Source organism: Hylobates moloch, unplaced genomic scaffold (assembly GCF_009828535.3).
Source record: "Hylobates moloch isolate HMO894 unplaced genomic scaffold, HMol_V3 SCAFFOLD_13, whole genome shotgun sequence".
NCBI lineage: Eukaryota > Metazoa > Chordata > Mammalia > Primates > Hylobatidae > Hylobates > Hylobates moloch.
Window position 1 is genome coordinate 104,727,621 of NW_026652288.1, and position 9,290 is coordinate 104,736,910.

General features: G+C 46.3%; 1 protein-coding gene across 1 annotated transcript in view; it reads left to right on the plus strand.

Moving 5' to 3' along the window:
* Positions 1 to 1,881, plus strand: part of FBXO45 (F-box protein 45) — a 31,076-nt gene extending 29,195 nt beyond the window's left edge. Inside the window, exon 5 of the transcript XR_009209393.1 lies at positions 1,777 to 1,881. The gene's annotated coding sequence lies outside the window, so the exon portion shown is untranslated. The remainder of the gene's footprint in view (positions 1 to 1,776) is intronic.
* The last annotated feature ends 7,409 nt before the right edge of the window (positions 1,882 to 9,290 follow it).

Here is a 9,290-nt window from a genome sequence, read left to right on the forward strand (position 1 = left end):
TTGTAAATGGGGTCATTTCAGATGTAACTAGTTAAGATGAGGTCATACCAGAAAAGACTGGGTCCCTAATGTAAGATAACTGATATCCTTATAAAAAAGAAATTTAGACACAGACATGCACACAGAGAGGATTCCATGCGAAGGTGAAGGCAGTGATCAGGGCCATCCAGCAGAAGCCAAGAAGTGCCAAAGATTGCCAACAAACCAACAGAAGCTGGGCAGCGGTGCGGAGCAGATTCTTCCACCCACCCTCAGAGGAAACCAGCCCTGCTGACACCATCATCTCAGACTTCCAGCCTCCAGGACTGTGGGACGATAATTTTTTTTTTTTTTTTGAGATGGAGTCTCGCTCTGTTGCCCAGGCTGGAATGCAGTGGTGCAATCTCGGCTCACTGCAAGCTCCGCCTCCCAGGTTCAAGCGATTCTCCTGCCTTAGCCTCCTGAGTAGCTGGGATTACAGGCGCCTGCCACCATGCCCAGCTAATTTTTGTATTTTTAGTAGAGACGGCGTTTCACCATATTGGTCAGGCTCGTCTTGAACTCCTGACCTTAGGTGATCCACCTGCCTCGGCCTCCCAACGTGCTGGGATTACAGGCGTGTGCCACCGTGCCTGGCGAGGGACGATACATTTTTGTTGTTGAAGCCACCAAGTTTGTGGTACTTTGCTGTGGCAACCCTAGGAAACACATCTTTTAATTTTTCTCTCCACCAATTCTATTTCTTTCTGGAGGCAACTTTGATGCTGTGTTTGGTTGTTCACCGGAACCATGGGAAAGGCCAGGAACAGTTTTAAGGTGTTATAGATTTGCTGGAAGGTCTTTGTCAGGTTGCATTTGTAACCCAGTGTTTGTAAAGTACTTAATGTAGTGGTTAGGGGCATGGATTCTGGAGTCATGAATTCAAACCTGCATTCTACCACCTAGTTCTGTGGCCCTGGGTGGGACATTTGATCCCTCCATGCCTCAGTTCCCTTATCTGTAAAATGGGGGGCGGGGGGAATTGTGCTACTTACTTTAAAAGCTGATGTGAGCATTACATGAAACGCACATTGAGCCACTCAGAACAGTGCCAGGAGTGTAGTAGTATTCACTGCATTTCTCATTATTATTACTGAACTGTTCTATAAAAGGGAAGTATCATTAGGAGCCAACCATGAAAGAAAAGCAATTTTAGTCACTAAAAAAGAAAAACAATTGTAGTGAAATATAAAACGTTCCATTCATCTGGTTCTAAAATTAAGAATAGGAAACATTTTAAAATAGGAAATGTTTTAAAATTTAGGAAACATTCAAAAATATTCAAAGCAACAGAACTTGAGGTAGCATACGCAAAATAAGTTTACTTTAGAGATACAGGGCTGGCTCCCAGAGATCAATAGCAGGAATGCCTTGTTTTTCATGAGGAAGTTGGACAAAGCAATGGAAAGCCATCAGGAGCCTGGGAATACCACCTCTTCCTTATTCCCGAGACATTTCTTCATTCTTTCCCCAAACTTCCTCTTCTACATAGTCCACATTGTGAAAAATGGCCACCCACACTTCTCCCCTCCATCCAAGAGACAGCTCAGGGTCCCAGATAGAGATTCCAATTCCTACTACTGGTCCAATCAGCTATGGCCATGGGATGAGGAGTGGACTCACACAGTACCTAGGACACCACTAGAGTCTCAGCCCTACGACTCTGTGGCTGGGGGATGAGGGGGAGGGAAGTCATAAAGAGGAGAGAATGGTACTGCAGGAAGACACTAACAAACATGCTTCCTCCCAACCCCAAAGTTTGGCCATATGAGGAATAGCACATTTGAGGACTCCCCAGAAGAAAAAAGACAAAGGAGGCTGAAAGGAGTGAAGAGGAAAAAAGATACAGAGGGGAGAATAAGGTAACCCCATCAAGTACCAGAGATTCACAGCAAGAGAGCCACCTAGAGGGGAGTGCGGCATCTCGGTGTAAGACTCCGGATGGTGCCTTGCCCAGCCTCTGCCCTGAGAAGCGACAGACACTACCTGGGCTGTCAGGAACTGTGTCTGAACAGGAGCTGGTTTGCTAAATCAAGGGCAAGAAGAGAACGCTCAGGTCTTTTGGATCTTGAAGAAACTGTACTTCTTACCTCGCCCTTCTCTTCTCTGTTTTAAGGGAGAGACTAAAGAATGGTGAGGTTTGAAACTCAGAGGAAAGCCAGCTTGGTGATCTGTTTTTTGTTTGGCTGGTACGAAATCATTCATACCCAGCAGCTCACTGGCTGCTTATTTTGAGCATGAAGAATGAGGGTAATAAGTTTCTCCCTCTCTTGTGGGAATCATGTTCACATCTTTCACCGGACTCCTTTCCTACGGACCCAGAGCTTAATTTTGGTTACTTTTGGAATACTAAAATGAACTGAGGGTCCCGGCCTGGAGGGGCGTTTGGTGATGAGGTGAAATGAAGTATTTTAGGGCAAGGGTGGCAACGGAATTCAAATCCTCTGCCATGACAACCAAGTGAAATGTTGTGCTTCTCACAGAGTGACAGAGCTGTGGGTTTTGAGGTAGAAAAGGACCTCTCTTGGTTTTTTGTTTGTTTGTTTGTTTGTTTTTTAAGACGGAGTTTCGCTCTTGTTGCCCGGGCTGGAGTGCAGTGGCGCAATCTCGGCTCACCACAACCTCTGCCTCCCAGGTTCAAGCGATTCTCCTGCCTCAGCCTCCCGAGTAGCTGGGATGACAGGTGCCCGCCAGCACGCCCAGCTAATTTTGTATTTTTAGTAGAGACAGGCTTTCTCCATGTTGGTCAGGCTGGTCTCGAACTCCCAATCTCAGGTGATCCACCCGCCTTGGCTTCCCAAAATGCTGGGATTACAGGCGTGAGCCACCACGCCTGGTTGTAAAGGATCTCTTGTTGGAAGATGGAACCCAGAGGGGCTTAAGAGGACCTACCGCACCCTCAGGCCTCCTCTCCCTGCACAAAAACATATGCGTCCCCTGATTTCATGACTAGTTGTCATGAAATCACACCCAAGTCCCTCACTTAGGAACCCCCATGAGGAGTTAAAAAACTATTCCCTGGCCGGGCGCGGTGGCTCACGCCTGTAATCCCAACGCTCTGGGAGGCTGAGACAGGTGGATTACCTGAGGTCAGGAGTTCGAAACCAGCTTGGCCAAGATGGTGAAACCCCGTCTCTACTAAAAATACAAAAATTAGCCAGGCATGGTGGCGGGCGCCCGTAATCCCAGCTACTCGGGAGGCTGAGGCAGGAGAATCATCTGAAGCTGGGAGGCAGAGGTTGCAGTGAGCCAAGATCACACCATTGCACTCCAGCCCGGGTGACAGAGTGAGACTCAGTCTCAAAAAAACAAAAACAAAACAAAACAAACAAACAAAAAAACACCCTTCCCTGCAGCTTCCCTGCCCATAAAGAAACGCATACTATAGTGAAGGAAAAGGGTACAGCCTCGTCTTCTGTGCATCTGTCTTCCAGGGCCTTATCAGAAGTGGCTGGTGGACAATTTATGATTGAGGTCTTCTTACCTCTTTTCCCATCATAATCATGACTAGCAGCAAGAATGCAATATGTAGAGCCCTAGTCTAGGCGATCAATATAGCACTCACATTCCTTTGACTCAGCACCTCCTCCATGGAATATGCAGCGCAGGTACTGTTAGGACGCTGCAGCGCGGGTACTGTTAGGATGCTGCAGCGCGGGTACTGTTAGGATGCTGCAGCGCGGGTACTGTTAGGATGCTGCAGCGCGGGTACTGTTAGGACTCTGCAGCGTGGGTACTGTTAGGACGCTGCAGTGTGGGTACTGTTAGGACTGGGTCCCTGCACTCCAGGTCTTCGGAGATGTTGTGCTTAATATTTCTGGGCACCTGCTACGTGTTTTATCTACATTATTTGATTTATTTATTAGAAAATCTTGATGGTATTCACATTCATGGAATACTGAGGCTCACAGATGATAAATAACTTGCTAAAGTCACACACCTTAAGTTTCAGAGTCTTGTTTCAGCCTAGATCTCTGACTCAAAACCTTGGTTACTTTCCCCTCAAGGGGGAGGCAGACATGTCAGCAGATAAATATCCAGTAACAAGTAAGTGCTCTTGGCCGGGCGCGGTGGCTCACGCTTGTAATCCCAGCACTTTGGGAGGCCGAGGCGGGCGGATCACGAGGTCAGGAGATCGAGACCACGGTGAAACCCCGTCTCTACTAAAAATACAAAAAAATTAGCCGGGCGTGGTGGCGGGCGCCTGTAGTCCCAGCTACTCGGAGAGGCTGAGGCAGGAGAATGGCGTGAACCCGGGAGGTGGAGCTTGCAGTGAGCCGAGACTGCGCCACTGCACTCCAGCCTGGGCGACAGAGCGAGACTCCGTCTCAAAAAACAAAAAAAACAAGTAAGTGCTCTCGAAGAAATAAACATGAGTAATGTTGGGGTGGCTGAAATAAACATGAGTAATGTTGGGGTGGCTGAAATAAACATGAGTAATGTTGGGGTGGCTGAAATAAACATGAGTAATGTTGGGGTGGCTGGCTTGCCTGGAGAGTCAGTAGATACATTTTGACTGTTGTTTTATTTACCAGGACTGGAGAGGAAAACGGGAAGAACATATATTCCCTCTCTTCACAGCCAGCTCCTCTCTGCTCCTCTCCTCGCTTCTGTGAACTCTTCCCTCAGCTTGCCTATGAATTATGATCACCATTCACTATAGAACCCTGACCTGTGTCTGGGTTGCCAGACGTAATACAGGATGCCTGATGAAATTTCAGATCAATGAATAGTTTTTTAGTATACATATATACCCAGTGTTGCATGAAATATAATGATACTAAAGAATTATTCGTGTTTAAAATTCAAATTTCACTGTGGGCACTGCATTTTTTCCCAATTTTCAAACTGTGGTACTATACACATGTCAAATGTTTACCATCTTAACCAATTTCAAGTGTACAGTTAGTGGTACTAGATACATTCATAATGTGTGCAACCATCAGCACCATCCACCTCCAGAACTCTGTTTGTTTGTTTGCTTATTTGTTTAGTAGAGATGGGGTCTTGCTGTGTTGCCCAGGCTGGTCTCCAGCTCCCTGACTCAAGTGATCCTCTCGCCTTGGCCTCCCAAAGGCTGGGAATACAGGCGTGAGCCACCATGGCCGGCCTCCAGAGTTCTTTTATCTTGTAAAATTGAAACCTTATGTCTACTAAACAATAACTCTACATTCCCCCAACTCCCCAGTCCCTGGCAACCACCATGCTACTTTGTGTATCTATGATTTTGACTCCTCTAAACACCGCATATAAGTGGAATTACACAGTATTTGCCCTTTTGTGACTGGCTTATTTCACTTAGCGTAATATCCTCAAGGTTCATTCATATGTTGTAGGATGTGTCAGAATTTTTTTCCTCAAGACTGAAGGCTATTCCATCGAGCCACGTTTTGCTTATCCATTCATTCGCTGATGGACTCTGGGTTGCTTCCACGCTTTAGCTGCTGTGAGGAACGCTGCTGTGAACACGGGTGTGCAAAGGTCTCTTTGAGGCTCTGCTTTCAGTTCTTGTGGGTCTATTCTCAGCAGTGGGATGCTGAATCATACAGTCATTCTCTGTTTTATTTTTCGAGGAACTGCCAGACTGTTTTCCATACTGGCTGCACATTTTGCACTCCCACCAGCCGTGCACGAGGATTCCACTTTCTCCACATCCTCACCAGCGCTTCTATCTGATGTTTTTGTTTTCCCAAATAGCCATCCTAAAGGGTGTGAGGTGAGGGCATTCTTTTATTGTTATTTGCCAAAGGTAGCAACGCTGAAGCCCAGCCAGAGACCTCTTGCCTGGCTCTGATGTCACACCTTGCCCATCTAAGCCTTTTCTGTGTCACATTCTGGCCTGGACTCCTGGCCCTCTGGTCTTCACCCAACCTCTCCTCATTTGCTGCTGCACGTGCCTCAGCGTGAGACTTTGTCTGGGGCTGCCACAGAAAGACCTCTCGTCACCTCTTCTTGCTTTGCTTCCTCTGAGAGCACCTCCCTGGCACCACACTGACAGGTTGGCACCATAGGCTGAGCCTGAACGTAGAAACTGGCAGAACATTAACTCAAAGGAAGTGGCCCAAGAGGAGAGAATGTTGAGACAGCACAAGTTTGTGGCCTAATCTCAGAGCACTCACAGTTGTAGACACCTGACACTTTGCAGGCCGGAAGAAGCTGAATTTTTAGTTATTTGATCCTTTCCCCAGTTAGGGTTCCAGATTCCTCCTCTTTTCCCTTTTTCAGATACTAAGAACCCACCATGAGCACCATGCTGACAGGCAGGCAGAGACAAGTAAACTCTGCCCTCAAGGATCTAGGCCCAGTGAGGAAGCCGAGATCTTTCTAAATGTTGTAACATATAGAAAATGAGAACAGCCAAAGGAAGTGCTGGAAGAACGCCACGTGAGGGCATTTGCGGGTGAGGGAGGGTTGCAGTGCAAGGAACTGTGTGGATCAGGTGTCATCTGAGCAGAACCTTAAAAGATAAATGGTATTTAAGCATGTATCAATTTGCCAAATAAAATTAACACAAATTTATTTTTATTTATTTATTTATTTATTTATTTATTTATTTATTTATTTATTTATTTGGAGATGGAGTCTTGCTCTGTCACCCAGGCTGGAATGCAATGGCGTGATCTCGGCTCACTGGAACCTCCACCTCCCAGGTTCAAGTGATTGTCTTGCCTCAGCCTCCCAAGTAGCTGGGATTACAGGTGCACGCCATCACGCCTGGCTAATTTTTGTATTTTTAGTAGAGATGGGTTTCACCATGTTGGCCAGGCTGGTGATCTACCCACCTTGGCCTCCCAAAGTGCTGGGATTACAGGTGTGAGCCACTGCACCTGGCTGCACAAATGTATTCATAGCAATTTACCAATGTTGCTTGCTAAAACTTTATTACTTTTTTTTTTTTTTTTTTTTTGAGACAGAGTCTCACTCTGTCACCCAGGCTGGAGTGCAGTGGCACGATCTCGGCTCACTCTAACCTCCGCCTCCCAGGTTCAAAAGATTTTCGTGCCTCAGCCTCCTGAGTAGCTGGGATTACAGGCGTGCACCATCAAGCCTGGATAATTTTTCTATTTTTAGTAGAGATGAGGTTTCACCATGTTGGTCAGGCTGGTCTCGAACTCCTGACCTCATGATCCGCCTGCCTCGGCCTCCCAAAGTGCTAGGATTACAGGTATGAGCCACCACGCCTGGCCAAAAGTTTATTCCTTTTAGCAATTTGTAGAATGTATAGCAATTTAATTTTTACCAAGCTTTCCCAATATTCCATTTATTTATTTATGTTTTCATTTCAGGCAATGTTTATGTCCCAAATGTCAAAAAACATTATAAGGTTGGTTTTTCTCTTCCAACCATGTTTTTTCGGTTTAAAAAGTAATCTTTATTTTTAATTAATTTCTTAATTAAATTAATATAAACTAATGCAATAGAAATTAGGATAATTTAATTACTCTTAGTTAATATGTGCATTATAAGAAACTGAAAAACACAAGAAGCAGAGAACAAAGCCGTCCACAATCACAAGCAGTTACAGTTGGCCGTGTCCTTCTAGGTCCCGTGTATGTGCAGACACAACACCCAGTGGATCGTGCTTTTTCACACATCATTCTGCCCAATTTTAAATCCGTTTTGCTGCCTCCTTGGGATTCTATGACTCTAGTGGCTTGGTTCCCACAGGTATCTCCCTCTGCAAATCTGTGCTTGAAGATTTCTCTGTCATGCTAAGTCAGTGACTATTATTTTTCAATTTTGACATCTTTGAAATATGCAGAAGAGACAGGGTGTGGTGGCTCACGCCTGTAATCCCAGCACTTTGGGAGGCTGAGGCAGGCGGATCACAAGGTCAGAAGATGGAGACCAGCCTGGCTAACACGGTGGAACCTCTACTAAAAATACAAAAAATTAGCCGGGCGTGGTGGCGGGCGCCTGTAATCCCAGCTACTCCGGAGGCTGAGGCAGGAGAATGGCGTGAACCCGGGAGGCGGAGCTTGCAGTGAGCGGAGATGGCGCCACTGCACTCCAGCCTGGGGGACAGAGCGAGACTCCATCTAAAAAAAAAAAAAAAAAAAAGAAAGAAATATGCAGAAGAGTAAATAGAATAACAACAAACACCCATCTGCGCAATGTTCAGCTTTAGCAAATCTTAACCTTTTGTCAAATTTGCTCCAGATATTTTTTTCTCAGAAACGAAATATTACAGATACAGTTGAAGCCTCTTATACATCTATGTCTGTGATTTGACTCCTTTCCCTCCCTCTCTAGAACTTGACATGTGTCATTGCTGTGTTTGTTTTCATGCTTTTCTGTAGTGTGATGGGTCCCCAGCCAAGTTACTAAAGAGTGTGTCTGCTGCCTGAACCCTGAAGGCCGGGCCATGAGCCAAGGCCACAGTGCCCAGCAGAGGAGCAGGTGTCCCTCAGAACCAAGCATCCCAGAGGGTTTCTAAGAAACTACCAAGAAAAAACAGTCCATCACCCACACAGTGGGCAAAGAGCCAGAAAATTAGCTTAAAGGCAGCTCAAGAGTGTGGCCGGGCACAGCTCATGCCTGTAATCCCAGTACTCCGGGAGGTCAAGGTGGGTGGATCACGAGGTCAAGAGATTGAGACCAGCCTGGCCAACATGGTGAAACCCCGTCTCTACTAAAAATACAAAAATTAGCTGGGCGTGGTGGCGTGTGCCTGTGGTCCCAGCAACTCGGGAGGCTGAGGCAGGAGAATCACTTGAATCCAGGAGGCGGAGGTTGCCAGCGAGCCAAGATCGTGCCACTGCACTCCCGCCTGGAGACAGAGCAAGACTCCGTCTCAAAAAAAAAAAAAAAAAAAAAGAGTGGGAGAATGGGAGGCAGTGCAGGTCTCTAAAGCTGTCCTGCTGCTGCCCGGGAGGCCTTGTACGTAGGTCCAAACGAACTCATCTACTTGCCAAGCTGGACTTGTCTCAGTCATTCTTTGGTCTCTCAACCTCCTCCTAGTTTGGGAAAAGGTTCTTTGTTTGTATATTTTTTAATACAATTCCAGGTTTTCTTTGTTATGTTTGTACATATCCATTGATCTATAAAGAAGGCTTAGCATTTTTTGCGTTATTTCCGAACCATAGACAGGATATATACACATGCGTGTGTGCCACGAACCGTTTATGTCCTCCTGCAACTTTGTGTTCTTGTGATTTACCCATTCCTAAACATAGAACTGTTACTTCTTTTTCAATTGCTGTGCAGCAGGGGTCCCCAAACTCCAGCACAGGTGCATGGCCTGTTAGGAACTGCATCATACGGCAGGAGGG